We start from the raw sequence: 19,542 nt of genomic DNA on the forward strand, positions 1-19,542 counted from the left end.
TTAGTTATTTAGTTAATAGCGACTCACGGTGCAAAAAACGGCTAAAGCCGGTTTTTACTGTTGTTTGCATAAGTACGGTGACTTTAAACTTATGATAACGGAAAAAGTTTGTAACTCACGGTGAATATCATCTTCAGAAAATATGCTAGAAATTTCAACGATCTGCCATGTATGGAAATCATAACAGTGTCCGTCCCTTCAATTGGTATTTCCGTACTCTAAAATCTTTGTTGTTCGTGGTTTTCCCATGACTCGCATGAACTACTGGTGCTTTTATACGTCGCCTCAGGTCCACCATACGTAGATCTCACCAAATTCAAAACAACCAACCGATTTACTCAGTTTGCCTAGGCTGGAAGGAGTGCGTTTAAATTTTGACACTGTACTGTATGATGTGTACAGTATACCTGTTCCACTCATAAATTTACAATTGGTCATTAGGCCAAGGTTCATCTAAGATAATTGACCTCTTATCCATGTGATCAACAGAAGCTGAGATCCGTGTTTACACACACGGCTTTTTGGAACACATTAGCACTGTTCACGGACCGATTACCGAGTAACAAAAGAATTCTGAGGTGAAAGACAAGGAATCGCTTTACCTTGTGCCACTTTATTATGGCGTCCCTGGATAAAGTTCAAGCGGCTGAGTTCAGTTCTTTTTTTTTCTTTTTGTATGAAGTGTGCTGGACTGATGACAAAACCAAGAATATGACACTGAAAACGAATGATGTGGAGGTTTTTCGGGTAGGCTGAGCAAGGGGAGTCTTGGTTTACCGGAACGACTGTTTCACCGTTCCATCGTATCTGGAGCTTAAAGAAAGTAGGCAGCGTGGTCATCACGAGAGCAGAAACCATAATGTTTCACTGACATCAGACCCGTACAACAGGAACGTGTTTCGCTGTTCTATGGCTCTGAAGTGAGAGCCCAGTCAGCGTATCTATTCTTTTCCGTTGAAACTTACCCTCATTCCAATCAGACAATGCTCAGCATCTGGCTCGCCAATAATAGAACGGTTTTTTGAATTTCCGTATTCCGTCTGGAATATAATATCTATACACTTGAAGCATGTTTATGTCCCTACATCAAAGGATAGCCAGTTAGTTGTTGTAGCGTTACTGTCTCTTTAGTGAGGGCACTGAAGAAGATTAGTGATGATAGAGTGACAAAAGCAGGATGGTTCAATCTCATAAGCTGAGCAGTGTGCTAATTTAGACTCCATTCTGCCGTACACACAGGGTATGCACATCAGTACTTACTTGAGTACGCCCAGTCAGCGTCTTCAACGAACGTGTTCTTGCGGAGTTATGCTATGGACACCAGATACCAGTTATAGTGGCTAATGTTTACAGCAGCCTACAAACACTTCGCACTGCAATGAATATTCATCTCGCCAGTGAACTAAGATACCTTCATGCATATCAATCAAGCTACTACAGAATTAATTTTAGTGTTGGTTGTACCAGAGAATATGCATACATTCTCTGCAATGATCAAAACAACGTAGGAAAGGCTCTACAAATATCCGCCTTTTAAAGGTGTCCTGGCTGAGTAAAGCCAGAGACAGGCTGCGTCATAACATGTCGCTGCGCATACAAACGTCTTTGACGATGACCACACAAACGTATGAATCTCGCAATTCATCTGCTTCACACAGACATACCAATAGTCTGTCAAAACTTTTGCAGGAAGTAAAATACTGCGATTTCTTGTAAGACCAACACGCTCGTGACGTGTATATAGTCATATTTATGCCTTGGCCTCCTTAATGGGCAGATAAAGACACATTATTTTTAAATTGCATGCTTAGATACAACTTTTTTTCAGTCCACTGAGAGAGTTTCTTATATATGTTTTCACAAAGCCTAAAAATGGAATAGAAATGTTCAGAATATCCTTAACGCAGGCCATAAAAAAATTACATTACATAAACTAACTTAACTCAGAGTTAATAGTTTAACGCATATGTTTGTATCAAGTGCATGGTACACATTTTGCAACGAGATCCCATCAAGAAAATGCAGTGAACGATAGAATAAATAGACCTCGTGGTCGAAATAATTAAGGAGCAACCGAAAAGTGTAGCACAAAATTATTCAGAGTTTTTCTACAAAGAGTGTATGTGAATGTATCAATGAACATTAAATAACTGAGAAATATCTGACGACTTTTTTTTCATATTTCAGTCTGAGAATGGTCACGGCCATAAACAACGCATAATGTGACACACAATAGTTTCAAAGAAGTTACAGTCTCGTTAGAATGTAGACGAGTTACAACAATAACCAGTCACTCTGCAGTCATTCGCTGCCGCTCTTACTTTTCAAAGATAGTTTTTCCTAGAGTCTCGGAGTTCCAAGTAACATCCCTTATTCATGAGTTCTAGCTATGTGCCGAACAATCTAACATACAATTATATCTACGTGACTACTCTGCTATTCACAGGCAAAAACTGGCAGAGTAATCATGGGACCACCTTAAGACTATTTCTCTACCGTTCCACCCTGGCACAGCTAACGCGAAAAAAGATCACTTAAATTTTTCCCTGCGAGCTCTTGTTCCTCTTCGTTTTTTACGATGATCGTTTCTCCGTATGTAGGTGGGCCCAAACAAAACATTTTTGCATTCAAAGGAAGAAGCTGGAGATAGAAATTTATTGGATTGTCACCCCAACTTGTGTATCATGTTCTTGACGCTCTCTCCCCTATTCTGAGATGATACCAAACGAATTGCCGTTCTTTAATCTTTTTCGGTGCCCTCCGTCAATCCTATACGACACGAAACCCTTACCGCACACAGAAGAGGACGGACATGCGTGGCACAGACAGTCTCCTTAACATACTTATTGCATCTTCTAATAGTTCTGCTAATAAAAAGCACTCTATGGTTCGCTTTCCCCACAGCTCTACCTATGTGATCGTTTAAGTTATTCATAATCATTATCCCCCAGTATTGAAATAAACTGACAGCGTTTATTTAGATTTGTGTGATTCATCCGGTATATGAAATTTAACTGATCCTTTCAGTACTCACGAGCAAGACATCAAACTTTTCATTATTTAATCAATTGCCGGTTTTCACACCATGCAGATACATTGTCTCAATCACTTTATAAAGGATTGTCGTCTTCAGATGATTTTGCAAAACGGCAACTGACAGCATTATCTCCAAAGAATATAAAAGGGCTGCTTGGATGTCTCCTAAGTCGTGTATATAGATTGGGAACGGTATAATGCCTACAAAACTTCCTTGGAAAACGCCAAGCATCGCTTCTGTTGTAGTCTACTTTCATCAGTTACTACGAACTTTGGCCGTACGAATGCTGTCGCACAACTGACACGATACTCCATAGACATGCTAAGCAATTCGAAGTAATTTGTGATGAAACATGTTCAAAACGTTCAGGAAATCAATTAGAGGTCTCTTGTCAATAGCAATTATTATTTAGCGTTAGTAAAGAACTATTCGTGTTTCACAAGAAAGATATTTTCCGATCCCATGATAACTATTTATCAATAGATCGTTAATCGTTTCCTTCTCGGTAAGACATAATATTTAAACACAGTGAGCACATTTGATTGGAATCATTACAGTTCACAGCATATCATCATATTTGCAACATAATTTGATGGACATGAGATTCAGGGAGCTTTGACAGGATATGATACTCTGCGGTGTCAGCGCTTTTGTGTGTCCTGGACGCATTGAAGGCTATCTAATCATGTATAAACGGTTACGTACTGCCTACATTGCTCCGACAGTCGCCTCCATAAAGGCAACACGCAGTACTGTCCGATACTTCTCGAAGTACCTACAAGCCCAAACTTGTAGACATCTTCGTTAGTTAGTGCCGAATAAGTGAAATATTTTCAATCATGATAGCGGGTAAACGCTGGAATGACACTGCTTCCGTGTGCATCATATGGTGGCCAACAAACAGTCGCTTATTTCATAGCACATTCGTGACTGAAACAGGATGCATGGTGACAGTAATAAATGAAGTATCCTCCGTGAAATAGCGTATAGCTTTTTGTGGATTACATATGAAGACTGGGATGTAATTGTGGATGAATTTCTCTATGGTAATAATGAATGTAAAGGCAGCGAGTATCCAGTGTAACATGCGCTCTGGATATTCATTCCCTAATCTCTGTGTTACCACAGCTTAGCATGCAAGTGTTCGCATTTGAACTGGAAATGCATGACATGAGTGAAGCCTAGTTATACTCTGCCACACAAAAGCACATTACTGGGATCCTGTAATTGTCCACTCACCTGATGTCTTCCAAAGATGTCCTTCTCGCTGCCCAGAAGTAGCAGGTCGCGAATCCGTTGTTCTTGATGTGAGGAACTGAAATTTACTCCCAAGTTGGGTAATGCTCAGCACACTACTAAATGAGTATCCAAAATTAACTCGGCTACCAATAGGTTTCCATTTATGTACTAGCCGTTTCCCCATGGCTTCACCCACATATGTATTGGACACATGTAATGCCCAGCTTTGTGTCCACATCATCCACCCTCTGCCTGTCCACCTCACCGTCCCCTCGCCACTATCTCTGCAGCTTCTGCTCTCTCTCTCTCTCTCTCTCTCCCTGTATCTGTCCATTTCCTCCACTCCCTATTTCCCATCATGTCTTCCTTACTCGGTCCTTGACCATATCCTCCTCCCCCTCTCTCTATCCAACCCTGCCTAACCCCTGCCTTCCTTTTCCACTTGCTTGCTACCCCTCTCCACCTTCAATCTGCCTAATGCATGTAACCTTCCTCCCATCTCTCTGATCATTTCCTGCTCACTCTCGCTTTATGCATCCCTTCCTCTATCAATCTTTCGTTAGCCATGCTCATCGTCATGTGTAGCTCGTGCAATATAGTTCAATGAAGCAGGTCAGGTGGTTTCACCACACAACAGTGAGGGTATGCTACACATCAGGGGCTCGAAAATCGTTCATTTGCCTCTGAACTACAGGCTTCTATGCAAATTAGGTCGATAAATCATGCTGATACTAGACCAGCACAACATGCCTGTCATGCAAGGGAGCCTACATCTTGGTGCCTGGGAAACCATTTGTTGCCCCTGACTTATAGGTTGTTCTGCAAAGCAGGTTGATTTGTCAGGTGAATGCTGTGCCTGTTGTGCAGTGCAGGCTGTATGCCAAGATCTGGAAAAATACGTTTGTGCCTGCATCTCTACTCCTAATGAAGTTCCTGTGTAAAATCAATCCAGGAGATCCTGAGATGAGATCCAGAGTTACATGTATGTATGTACACTGCTTTATATACATGCATATATATATATATATATATATATATATATATATATATATATATATATATATGGGGGGGGGCGGGTATCAGTTAATACAAAGTGCAGCCAGAGTCATAAATTACTTGCATGATACTCCACAAATATATCTCACATTTAACAAATGTAACACAGCTTGTGTATCTAATACTTTTGATCCTATTATATTTAATACACTGCAGACATCACAAACATAGGTCAAGTTACACACTATATACTCTGTTCTTCTCTGCCTTCCTTGCAGTGTTGCAGTTTTTTTTAAGATCGTTCTATAGGGCACGCAACTCAGATCTTAATCGTGAAGCCACTAGAAAGAACAGTAACGTATGACCCCTCCCCCCCCCGCCCATCCTTCCTTACTGATGGGCTTGATCAGCACGAACCACTTCACTCAGTGCACAGATTCTGGTGCGAGCCGATGATGCATGAAGTTCTTTGTTTGTACATCTGTATTCCAATAACAGTAAAATTGGTCATGAAATGTGAAGTGAGTGGTTGAATGCTTACTATTGAAAGTATAGTTAGTTCGAATGTGAATAAAACTCTATGTTAAAAGTGTTAAGAAACTAAATTTAGAGATTTGGCGCACTAGCCCAAGTGTAATCGGTACATCTCATATTGAGGCAGCCAATCAGATTATCCAGCTAATAAACTGGCACAATTTTTCACTGAGTTAATAGTCACTATACCACTTGTTGTCCAAACCTGTCTCCACTCCTTACGTCACACATCAAAGAACGCAATGTCAACTGTACTCTTACGTAAAGCTTTGCGTTGAATTTTACAGCTCCTAATGGCAAAATTATTACAGACTGAGAGGCCTTACAGTTATTCACCAGAAAATGTGGGTCAATAAAATTGCATCCGATACAGTTGCAGAATTTCTCTTACCCTGTACAAATAAATGCCATGGTCATGTAAATTCAGCTGAGAGACGGCGTCGCAGTTCCGTGTAAGGTATAGGGCACCAGCCTCCCCCCCCCTCCCCCCCCCCAACTACCCTCTTGAGTGTATGAGTATGTGCGTGCGGATGTGTGTGTGTGTGGGGGGGGGGGGGGGTGCGTGTGGTGACTTTGGCCTTTGCAGAGCGGGCCAGCCTATTTCGGGCACCTTTGTTCCGCGATGCGTGGTGCGGCGCGGCGCGAGCGCAGCCGCCACCCAGCCAGCTAGGCAGCGTTCTGGACGCTCTCAGCTCGCGTGGCGCACGTGGTCCGCCACGGCCTGCTGCTGGCCAGCTATTCATTGCAAAGTTCACTGACCGGTGTGAAAGACTTGCGTCACTATCTAAAAGGGTCGACACCTCAAGCGGACACCTTCGTTAGGACGTCACAGTCGACGCAGTCACTTCACAGGTACGTTGTAAATGACCACGGAAATAGGAACAGACGTCAGTACGTAAATAGGACAACACAGAGGATTACGATGTTGTTAATTTTATTTGCTCATGCATCAAAAGCTCGATATACTCTGACGGAAAAAAATCGCAACACGAGAAGAGAGCTGGCCGCCATAAACGAAAGTTGGTAGGCGTGTTTCTACATCAAAAAGATGACGTCTATTCAAATTTCTCGCCAGTCGCGTAACAGTGACGCTAGTAACGTCGCAATGAGGATGAAAATGAGCTTTGATGCAAATACAATACAATACAATAAGTATTGCGTCAGTTACCTTTGAGATTAGACTTGGTGAGCTGATGTTACTCAAGAATGCCCCTTAAGCCGACAAGACGCTATTAGCAGCGTCTGACTGTCTTTGAACGAGGTCGTATAACATGGATGTGAGAAGCTGAATGTTCCTTCTGCGATACTGCAGAAAGACTTGGCATGAATATAGCCGCTGTATATGATTTCTGTAAGAGGTGGCCACGAGAATGAACGGTCGCAAGTATACTACGCTCTGGACGGCCACTTGGTACTACAGAGCGGGAAGACAGTTGTTTTCGGCTTGTGGCACTGGTGCATGGTACTGCACCTGCAGCAGCAGTCTCAGCAGCTGTTGGTACCACAGCGCCAAAATGGCTCTGAGCACTATGTGACTTAACTTCTGAGGACATCAGTCGCCTAGAACATAGAACTAATTAAACCTAACTAACCTAAGGACATCACACACATCCATGCCCGAGGCAGGATTCGAACCTGCGACCGTAGCGGTCGCTCGGCTCCAGACTGTAGCGCCTAGAACCGCACGGCCACTCTGGCCGGCCCACAGCGACACAACGAACTGTTACAGATTGATTATTTCAAGCGGAGCTCCGAGCCGGACGCTCTTTGTCGTGCATTCCAAGGACCATAAACCACCGCCATTTGCGACTTCAGTGGTATCGAACGAGAGCTCATTGGAGGGCAGGGTGGAGATGTGTATCCTGATGAATACTGGTTTGTCCCGCGGTGCCAATGATGGCCTTGTGTTGGTTTAAAATGAAGCCTGTCTGCGTGCTAGACACACTGGAACTACGCATCGAGTTATGGTCTTGGCTGCGATTTCGTATAACAGCAGGAGCACTCTTACGATCATCCCACATACCCTGATTGCTGATTTGTACGTCAATTTGCTGATTCGACCTGTTGTTCAGCCAATCATGGACAGCATTCCAGGGCGTGCTTGCCAACAGGTTAACGCTCGCCCAAATACCGCTGTTTCAGCCAAACATTCTTCACAGAATGTCGACATGTTGCCTTGGCCTACTCGATCACCAGATCTGGCTCTAATCGAGCACATATGGATCATCGGATGGCCACTCCAGCATCATCCACAAATAGAATTAACAGGCCCTATAATGGCTGACCAAATGCAAAAAGGTATGGAGCTCCATCCCACAGACTGACATCTTCTACCTGAACAACACAATGCGTGCACGTTTGCATGCTTGCATTCAACATTCTGGCGGTTACACCTATTGTTAATGTAACAGCATTTCACATTTGCAATGGTTTATCTCGCCCTTACGTTACCCTACGATCTAGCAATGTTAATCACTTGAATATGTTACCTAGACCAATGTATTTCCAAAATTTCGTTACACTTCATTAACTACGTTTTGGTATACAGATTTTTTTTCCGTCAGTGTATTTTTCAACATAAAATATTGTCCATTCTGTGTGTTGAATCTGGTTGTGGACACAGTGAGAGAATAAGCTGATCGTCGTATAAGGAATTTTGTGAATTCGTAGTACCTGGATGTTCGATATGTATTTAAGTTAAATTCTACATCTTTCTGCTCCAAGTTTTTTAACTTTTTTTCAGCTACATCACTGGGTGTTCTCTCATATTTCAGATACGTTGATCATATTTTAATCATCTACAAGGGATCTGCTGATGAGAAAATATGTTTCACCAGCGAACTAGAAAACGTGGTCTGCCCGTTAAACTTTCTTCACTTGACGCTTACAATAGAAGATAATAAAATCTCATTCAATATTTTTCGTAAAGAAACATATACTGATCAGATCGTACCTGCGTCTTCCATTCACCCACAGTCTCATATAACACCTTCTTTCATTCTGCTCTTCACCGACCTACTTCCAATCCACATTCTAAAGAAAAGTTCAACGACGAAATCAATTTACTCAAAACGCTAGCAGTTAATATCGAGTTTAAAGCTAGAGTTACTACTATCGGCACCTCTGTCATTGAATCTAAAACAAATAATATTTCTCTATTCCTTTCGTGGGGCCCATCTCCTATCAGAGCCAACACCTTCTTCGTAATAAATACATCTGCAACGTTGGATTTTCTACCAATAATAAGTTGATAAAAATCTTTATTCATAATTTAAAATCGATTCGTCCTTCTTTAGAAAGTTCTGGCGTCTATAAGATTGTCTGCGATACCTGCTCTTCTTACTACACAGGACAAACATGACATGCCTTTACAACCAGATATAAAGAACATCTTTTAAGAAGAAATGGCACTAGTCCCCAAAAATTCGTATTTTTCCGACTATCTAATTACAGGTCACGCATCTAAAGCTATTGGCGATACCAACATTTTGCACACCGAGAAGCAAGGACGTAAATTAGACCTTCTGGAACAATTAGAGATTTTTGAACATCTTTCTCGAAGTGATAGTCTCATTCTCAATGAACAGCTGCAGTTGCGTAATAAAAATTTCTTCAACGGTCTAAAGCCGTTACTCGATACTTAATTTCTAGTCTCCTTGTACAGTTTACCGAAATGTTTTTTTTTTCATCCAAGTTAACTCATAATTTTTCATTTATTGGCTGTATTTCATGTTATATCGCTTTCTACAAGCTGTGTCATTCAGCCCTTCCTGTATTTTCTCTAATGACGTTTTTATGCTTCAAACTGTACTGCTAAGCTCTGATGCAGACAAAATGTTACTTTATCTGTAGTTGTTAAATAGAACGATCCTTTTTACTGAACAAGATTCATTATAATTTCGTCTGTCTACACATGACTGTTCAGTAGCCAAGTTGTGCGTGCAATGCCACGTTCACCTGCCCGCACTTGTTAACGCGGGCGCCTCAGTCCGTTGCAACCTGTGCAGCCTACAGTGGCTGGCTTTCACGCATTCCTCTTTATATATTTTGTGACTAAAGACCTTCCGGCCTGTTAATTATTTTATATGTGACATGTAAGTACTGTTTCTGTCTTTTATTGTTAGTCAGTACTCACACATTTTATACAAAAATGCTTTCCCTGTTAATTTGTAACTATGCTATAAACAATTTTATTTGTTTTAATTCTGATGACGGCACTCTTAGAAATGTTGAAACCTGGTTAATACGACTAAAAATAATTGTAACCGAGGGTTCATTTGTTTCAATTTTAATTTAGAAACGGTCACTGAACCAAGCAGCCATGTTTAAGACTTTGTTCCAGTTTGATACAAACCATGTTAATTATAAGTGGTTCTACATGTGGGCTTATGGATTTATTTCTATGTTACATCTGTTAAGACGTGTTCCATGGAGTTTATCTGATTATTACCTTATAAGGATTAAAAATTAGAAATCTGGCGAATGTCATTTAACTGAAAATCTTACAATTAAAATTTTTCCTCCGAATCATCTATTAGTTAAGTTGAATCTGTATATAGTCTGAAAACAAAGATTTCCTTTTTCACATTTCAAATGTACAAATATAATTGTTTATGAAGATAGTTCAAAAAGGGTAATAGTTGGTAAGACCCCGAAATATGGCTACACCTGTTTTATTATAACTTGACTCCATCAAACTGCTAGAACAGAGAAGAGTATATGCTTCATTACTCACCCAAGGATATTTACTATTTGTGGTAAGATATCGTTTTGTAACGGTTTTACGAATAAGGGCAAGACGGTCAGTGCATTCATGGAAAAATATTTGTTGTTGCTAAAGGAACCATGATTTTACCCAAGCGTGCGCATCCTCATCTGAAGCAAATCGACGGCCACGAATTTCCTCAGGACTCCAAGAATATAGAAATCGCTTGGAGAGGAATCTGGACTGTTTGGTTTACGTCTGAGGGCTTCCCAGAAAATTTCTGCTGTATTCTCGGAACTTCCTTGGCAACACATCGGCAGGAGTCCCTTATGCTTTGCAAGGTGCCGTCAGGCATTTAATATCGCTAGGCCACTTGTGATTGCCCTCAATCTATACAGTTCGTGACGCCTCTAAAAGAAACTTTAAATAACGATGTTTTTCTGTGCTATGCTACAACTGCGATGAACGCAGAGCAAGCACATTAAAGCTCTAATAGTACATTGCATGGGTGCAGTTCATGAGTTCTCATTTTATAAATATTCGTTTATTTTATCGGAACCTCAAGCTACATGTGTTACCTAAATTTTCCCTTGTTCTGCACACAGCACTCACCGCATATTGAAGTTTATCTTTCAATTATTATATTGTCTATGTCGCTGTCGGAATTGTGCTGTACGGTGTGGATCATTTCAGCTACTTCTCGATAACCGCTCTTTGTAATACATCTGACCCTTACTGAAGATCCAACAGAACTATGTAAGGTTACAATTTACGTTCTCATATTTGTTAGGTGTTTCATATATTTTAGCGGACCTTCTATTCACATCAGATGATTTTTATCTATTGTCCACATAAAAAATTTATGTGTAAGAAAGTTGCGCTGAATGTGTTGTGTTGACAGTTGCCTATCAATCCCATCACGCAATTGTACAGCTGGTTGCTCATATTGTTTCTCAGGATGGATGTACAAGGGCAATTTACGCACTCGTACTTGATAGCTGTTTTATCGGAGCTGCAGACATGTCTTTAGTTCAATAATCCCTGAAGTTGAGCGATGCTATTTTCTAATATGTTCTGTAATGGAATCGCTTATGATGATAAACACAGCCTCGCTGCTCCTGTTGTTTATGGTACAAAATGTTGGCACGCTATTGTGCGCTTATATTATGTCGTGCTAACTCCCAATGAAACGACATTTGCATTCGCTTATTAAATAAACAATTAACGTATATGTCATGGAAAGCGCTGTCCACTACCGGTACCTAGCATTCCTTTCTGAAGGGATCTCGCTCGTTACTCATAAATTTCTTTAGACAGTCAGTGCATGTGTTACACTACGCAAGTGGTACTTAAATTTTGAATGTCTTGTGGCTCATGGGTCTCTCTCTACTGCATGGGGACGCTTGCTTTAATCATAAATGTATGTCCAAGTGATGACAAATGTTATTATCTTTACATAAAGAAAAGTATTATCTTCTCATCAATCTTTAAATCGTGAGCTATACCGTTAATTTTATGAAATTAATGAATTTGCTCAAGGTACTTTTGCTGCCTATGTCAGCGGTCACCTTCATAACTCAAATGAATCATCAAATTAATTAATTTAGTGTTATTGGACTCTAAATCGCTGATATATCCATGTATCACCACAATAAAATAGAAACAGTAGATGGTTAGAGTAGTATGAATGAGAACGGTGGCGCATTTAAATTTACAGAAACAATTGCAAGCCGGCTTTGTGGCCAAGCGGTTCTAGGCGCTTGAGTCTGGAACCGCGAGACCGCTACGATCGCAGGTTCGAATCCTGCCTCGGGCATGGATGTGTGTGCTATCCTCACGTCAGTTAGATTTACGTAGTTCTAAGTTCTAGGGGGACTGATGATCTCAGATGTTAAGTCCCATAGTGCTCAGAGCCATTTTAACCATTTGAAACAGTTACAAGTTTTTATTCATCCCTTTATAAGTACAACTGATCTGATAAATCTTAAAAAAGGAAGACATAAATCACGAAAGAGATGGTGCTTTATTGGCAAAACATTCATTATGGTGGAAACAACACACATTCTCCCCTGAGTTAATTCCTTTTACAGCGCAATCAGACTTTGTTTACATGAATCCACCGTGAGGCCAAATTCTATTCAAATGGAATCGACTACGACCAGGTACACCACAAAGTATGGTTCTTGGAGAACAGGGAACTGTGAATATCTTTAAGTAACCCAACGTTGCTGCACAAATACATTTCCCTTTCACCTTGATTGAGCAGAAAACGGCAAGCTGTGGGCAAGGAGTGGAGCGTGGTGGCAGCTATGATGTTCTGGGGCGTCCACGAAAACTTGAAAACTAAGCGGACAAGCGGTCTTATTATTAGGGAACTTCCCTATCAGGGCCCTGAAATGGAGGATTTCAGTGTGAGGTGCACCCGTTCGCTGTGTGTGATGTCCTTAGGTCAGTTAGGTTTAAGTAGTTCTAAGTTCAAGGGGACTAATGACCTCAGATGTTAAGTCCCATAGTGCTCAGAGCCATTTGAACCATTCACAGGCCTGACAGCGCGTTCTAGATTTGTCAAACATCAGACGGCCAATTCAGGACAAATAAGTTCACCCTCATGATGTCCGAGATGATATATGGTTTCACTGCTGGTACAGTTGTACAGTTGGAAATTTCTACCACAAGTCTCACCCACTAGGGAAAGACCTGATATTCTCTATCAAGGGGGACTAGAGGACGAAGAAGGCAAAGAATCACAATCAGTTTCTACCAAGCATCACTATGGGAGCCGAATTACATTTAAAAAAAGAACAAAAGAAAAAAAACAGCAACTCAAAATCTCTGTTGTCTGAAAAGAGAAGATTTTAGACTAGGCAAGCGTCGTTCTCATGTTAAGCATAGCCACATTTCGGCAAACAGCATCTACCTAGATGGCACCACATTCCCTCATTTATGGAGAGATTTTATTTTGACAGGCCAACCATTTCCCATTTACAACATCTGAAAGAAGGCTATTGAGCTTGTGAAATAAATATTTTTTGCCTCTCGCTAAAAGAACCTGGTGACTTCCAGGCATCGGGGGAGTTACAGTCTTATGTGCACCAGCCGCTCTGCTCGTATCGTCCCAGAGCTTGTAGTTTTATGACTATCCCGCCATTCGCACAAAAGCTTAGATTACAGCAGTCTCTCTTAAATGGCTTCCTCCACCCACTTTCTGCCAACTGGCCGCCTTCATTACAGTCTGACGTCTGGCACAGATAAAATGTTTTGCGAGCCAGCACCCTCTTGCTCCGACCCTAAGTGGGAAGAGTGGACTGCCACAGACTGAAGTCCTTTCGCAGGTACATCTCACAGTGTGCTGCTTCTCTGAATCATGCACACAGACAGGTCGCCGGACACAACATTTATAGTCCATAATCCATCTTTCTGTCTGTACCCCGTCGCTTCCACTATTGCCTGTGAGTATAAGTTCTCTTCAGGCTACTTATGAGTGATATGAACATTCTGTCCATAATTACCTCATGTAAAAATATAAACAACAAATATGAAATGTAGTTGATATATGTTTGCTTAGTCGTAACCCACTTGCACAGTGTATCTTAAATACCATAAAACAGGAAGCGGAATGGACTCATGGTTTGTAGTCACACTTTATAATTAAGACACTTTATTGGCATTACGCCTTTAAAAAGAATAATTTGAAAAATTAAAAATTGTGTACGAGCCAATAGATAAAACTTTGCAAATACAATTACAAACCCAACGTACTCAGTACTCTAACAAACAATTCCAAATTAAGAAAAGGGGGTTACTGACAAAATTGAGATCTTCAAACTCCCATATGGGACTTCCCTCAAAATAGATGTAACAATTACAGGTAAAGGGTGACTTAAAAACACTTGAGCACTAGTGACAAACTAAGATCCCATTACATAACATGACAGAATCACTTAATTAAAAAAACTACAACATAGATACTGATTTTTAAAAAAAGTTTTCGTACTCAGATGTATTAATGAAAACTTTCTAGAAAAAGTTGCACAAGTAACTCAGCGGATACTATGCAGTTGAAGGTTTAGCCAGTTGCCAGCCCGTAATATTTAAGAAAACAAGTTCATAGACAAACAAATTACGTACAAAATATATATGTATCAGCTTAACCCGCCTTGACGGAAGGGAGACAAATGCTAAACTTTGGAAGGGGATATGTGACCAACTCCGGTAGTGGCCAGCTTCTTAAACACTGCCAAACCTAGACCTCAGATGACATTTCACTCCACGCCAACGCGCTGGCACAATTAGAAGTTTCAGCCCGAATCACAAAGACGTTCCATAGAAACACTGGGCAGAACCTTTGACTCAGTTACACATGGACAACTGAATTAATAAAATGCAGGCTTTAAAAACAGCAACATAAAATCATTTGATTGCAAGAGACACAACAATCTTCTGAGAAAATGTTCAAATAACGGCCACCAATTAACTAAGCCTAGAAAGCCGCCCATAATAATAATAATAATAATGTTTAAATCCTCTGAGATAGTCGGTGAACAAACAGTTACGACGACCTACTCCATATCTGGTACACAACATGAGGGAGCGGGTTCCACAGCTTCACAGCTTCCCTTCAAATTTTGTTCCCAGCGAAGTCACAGAACATGTATCTTCAAGCTACCCCTGTCGGTAAAGCGCCCAATCAGGTTCACACCCCAACGTGTAACGGTCATCACACTCGTTCGGCAGCCGTTGACAGTCGTCTCCCCCGCAAATGGCACGAGATCTCGAGGGATCCCGTCTAAGGCTAACAACCAACTAGCTTCCCCTGCGAAGCCGCAATATAAGACACGTGAAAAGTAAAGATAGCTTACCTCAACCACAATCGATCTCAACGATACATGAACAAAATAAGACTGACGCCAGCTCGCCACGGCTCAGTAGTACTGGAGAACATAGACATCACGACCTAAAATACGAATATTAATCATACAGCGCAGTTAAAGTGAGGCAGTGGCATTCCACCTTTCAGTACTATCTTTACACGTCCCTCATGAGAATACAGGTATTTAATTGTTTTGTTTATGCTTATATTTGATTTCCGATGCCTTGTTTTGTAATTATGGTATGCTTTGTGTATCACCATGCCTCTGTATGTTTGTACGTCCGAAGATGGTCTCGACAGACCAAAACTAATAATTAGATTTATTAATGTGTTTGTGATGCCCAACTGGAATGAAGAGATGTATTTATATCTTCCTGCATCGTAGGGGAAGTTTTGCTGTGACAATATCACAACTCGGAAAGCGAAAAGCTTTCCTTCAAATAATAGAGGTTTCTTCAAGACTACTTGAATACCAGGTATTTCCCAGGTATGTATTTATTCCAGTCTTCTGTAAGTCTGTCACCTTTTCCCTGCACTCTCTGTCCACCTCCTCCTTCCCTCCTTCTGCCTTTCCCTCTGTTCCACTTTTCCTCCCCCTTGCTCTCCCACCATCTCTTCCTCTTCCGTCTCTCTGTCCATCTCTTCTTCCCCCTTGGCCCCACCTCCTCTTTCCCACTCTCTGTCTGCTCCTCCCCACTCTGTCCATCTGCTCCTACCCCATTCACTGTCCTTCTGCTCCATTATCCATCTCTTTCTATCACTTCCTCCTCCTCTATCTTTTCTTCCTCCCTCTTAAGTTCATCATCTCACCCCCTCCAAGTCAAATTCTTCCCCCTCTCTATCTCCTCATCCTACTCTCATGTCAGTCTCATCTTCCCCCTGTTCACCTCTTTCTCCCTCTCTTTTTCTATCTCCTCCTCCGTCCATGCATATCATCCTCTTCGCTTTCTGTCCATTTTATCCTCCCCAGTCTCTATATTTCCTCTTGCCTACTATCTATGTCCATCTCCTCCTTCCCTCTCTCTGCCCATCTCCTCGTCCCCAACGTCTCACCCACATTACCAAATTATCACCCCCACTCTAATAGCATGCTGGTGTTTCCTAACTGCGTTTTTTTTTCCTTTCAGGTGGTAAGTAATATGTATATCAAGTTCGGTTTAAATCGCCCAGGAGTTTAGGAGGACACTTTCGCCCATGGCGTTGTCCGTGTATGCACATGCCAGATATTTATCACATATACGTAACATATTTCACACATATCTGTACAAATGCTTGACCTGTATCTGTGGCGAATTTCTTCTTGGAATTTCGTTTTTACTCAGCTTAATTTATATGACATCGCATCTCGAGAACAGTATGTCGCACAATGATATTATGAAAATGACATTCAGTAGTGCATGTGGACACTGTCTGGCTCAATTGTATAGTAAAAATTAGAACGTGGTGCATGATGTGACAGTTTTTCGCGCATTTCAGTGTTTATTACATCATATCCTGAGCTACCTTTTGTACAATGATATAATTTTTCAAATACCTTCAGCAGTATATGCGAATATTCTCTGCAAAATGTATTGTGAATATATTTAGAAACAAAGAAGTAATAAATTAAAATGTCATGCCAGATGCGGCATTTTTGCTGCATGATCTGCGGAAATGCAGTAAGCGATAAACTCTCTTCCTTTCATCGTTTTGTGGGGATTGTCAGCGACAGAAAATTTCGTAAAGCTTTGAGATTACATGTAAAGTTTGTTGCGAGTCACTAAGTGTTCTCATTTTCAAGTATTGGATGATGAATTCAGCATATTTGGACGTTGCGGTCTAGACTTCTTTTTCGCCTCCACACCGACACCTTTGATAGGTAGATGGTTCTTACCCTTTCCATGCAGTAACTAAGACATGTACCAAGTTTGGCTGAAATAGGTTCAGTGGTTTTGGAGGAGATGTGGAAGACACATACATATGGGTCAATCCAAATGAAGTGGTCCAATAAAAATTAAATTGGTTGCGTGACCATTTTTAAATATTTCAATTTTTTATATGTGAATACCCTATAATTGAGAAGTCCAAAACAGTTTTTTAAAGAAATTTTACCTTTCACCTTTACTGAATGGCGGCCATTTTCGTTTCTAAGCACGTGAAGATATTTCAGTTTAGAGGCGTTAGCAAAAATATGAATATCTCTGCACTAAGTTACAACATTACAAATGAAATGTGTCCCCTACAACATTATCTAATACGCAAAATACTCTAAATTCAAAAATAACCAGTCAAAATGACCTCCAAAGTTTGGTATCCAAATTTCCAAAAATCAACATTTTAGGCCCAAAAATAACAAACAAGGAGTGATTTATGATGGTCTATTTTTTGCCTATAGTTAGATAACATACACTAGCAGCCTCATATAGAGCAGGAACATCTCAGGTGGGACTGAATATAAAAACATGATTTCTGCACAAATTGTACACCAATAAGATGACATCGAACTGTAAAAAGGTCAACATTGATATTTGACTGTGAACAAAGATATGAATTTTTGAATATGAGGAAATAATTCACATTACTCTACAACTGATCTTATTGGTGTTGCCTATTTAAATGGTTTATTGTTTCATTGAAATAAAATTTAATTGTCATATTTATTTAGTTAACACTGTCACCCAATATTCATTTTATTTATTTATTTTTGATAATGCTACATTAAACAATAGGAGCTTTCGCTTTTGTTCTATGTTAACAAAAATGCTCATTTACGTTTAGGTTTATTGTCAATAAAGAAGCAAATTATTGCTGGGTGTGGCATTGTAGAAGTATATTATTGCTGGATGTGGCATTGTTTTTGTCAGTCTGTTACGAAACCTCTGTCAGAGTGGATGTACTTACTCCATCGAGAGTGTAGAATGTGTTAAAATTGCCACCATCCAGTAAAGGTGCAAGTTAAGTTATTTTGAAAAACTGTTTTGAACTTCTCAAATATAGGGCAACCACATATAAAAAAAATTAGATGTTTAAAAATGGTCAAGCAACCATTGCATTCAACGCGTTTGTCTTCCCCATCATGAGCAAACTGCTTTTGCACATCACCTCTGACCCATCCATAGATCCCGTCTGAGCAATGACGTAACAGGTGGACGTCGCGGCTGAGGCTTTGGTGAGCTGGAGGCTGCGGCAGCGGCTCGCGTGACGCACGCCCTGTGGGCAGGATGGCTCCTGGCCCTGCCCAGAGACGCCCTCCCCTGGGACGAGCCTCGGGCTATTGTCCTCGGCTGACAGCTGCCCTTGCAGCGCCGCCAGATAACGTGACAGCGGCGCAGTTGGCTTTTGTCGGGCATCCGGTCGCAGCTGCCTGCCTGCAATTAAACGCGACGACCGGCGGGCGCTCCGCTTATCTCCGCGTTTATGTGTTCACACTCGCCGGCGTTCCGTCTTGCGCTGTGTATCGACCCGCACCGGCGTGCCACATGTCCGCAAGTTTCTAACAAGATTGTACGCGCAACAATGTGCTCTCATTGTCTCGCGTCCTTCGGCCGTCGTTGTTTAATATATTATTAATTGGTAATGTTGATTGTTGCCGACTTACGTGGTGGGCCTTAATCAAAATGATATTTCATTCAATTTTGATTTACAATTAAATGCTTTTGTGAAGTTCTCTTTTTTTAACAATATTAATCTTCAGCATAAATTATGTGTTACGTTAATGAACGTTAGACTCGCTGAATATTAAAAAATGAGCTAGTCAGCTCACTTTAAAGAAAAAAATCTTTACTTATTAATTACAATTGCGGCCCACACCCGTCCGAGAGTATTTTTTCTTACCTCCGTTAACCATTGCCTTGTAGTCGGAGTCCTGGCCCTGGCTCACGGCTGTTGTACTGAAAATAAGAATCTTAAAAAAGCTACGTATTTTCTGCAACGTCGGGCGGCCGTGGAGACAAATGTATATTATGTTAACAGCGGGAGAGTTTCTCGCTCCCGCTAAGTTAATATCGCCACGCAATGGCGTCGTTGGCTGCATCGGCCGCTGCGATTGTTCAACTGTAAATTACTCGAATGCAGGTTAATTCAAAGGAAGGCGGACATGAAGTTGGGATCAGCTCTTACAAATTAAAAGTGAACAATAATATTAAATCAATATATTATTAGGTTAATTAGTACAAATATGAT

This window comes from Schistocerca americana, chromosome 3 (genome assembly GCF_021461395.2).
Source record: "Schistocerca americana isolate TAMUIC-IGC-003095 chromosome 3, iqSchAmer2.1, whole genome shotgun sequence".
Taxonomy (NCBI): Eukaryota; Metazoa; Arthropoda; class Insecta; order Orthoptera; family Acrididae; genus Schistocerca; species Schistocerca americana.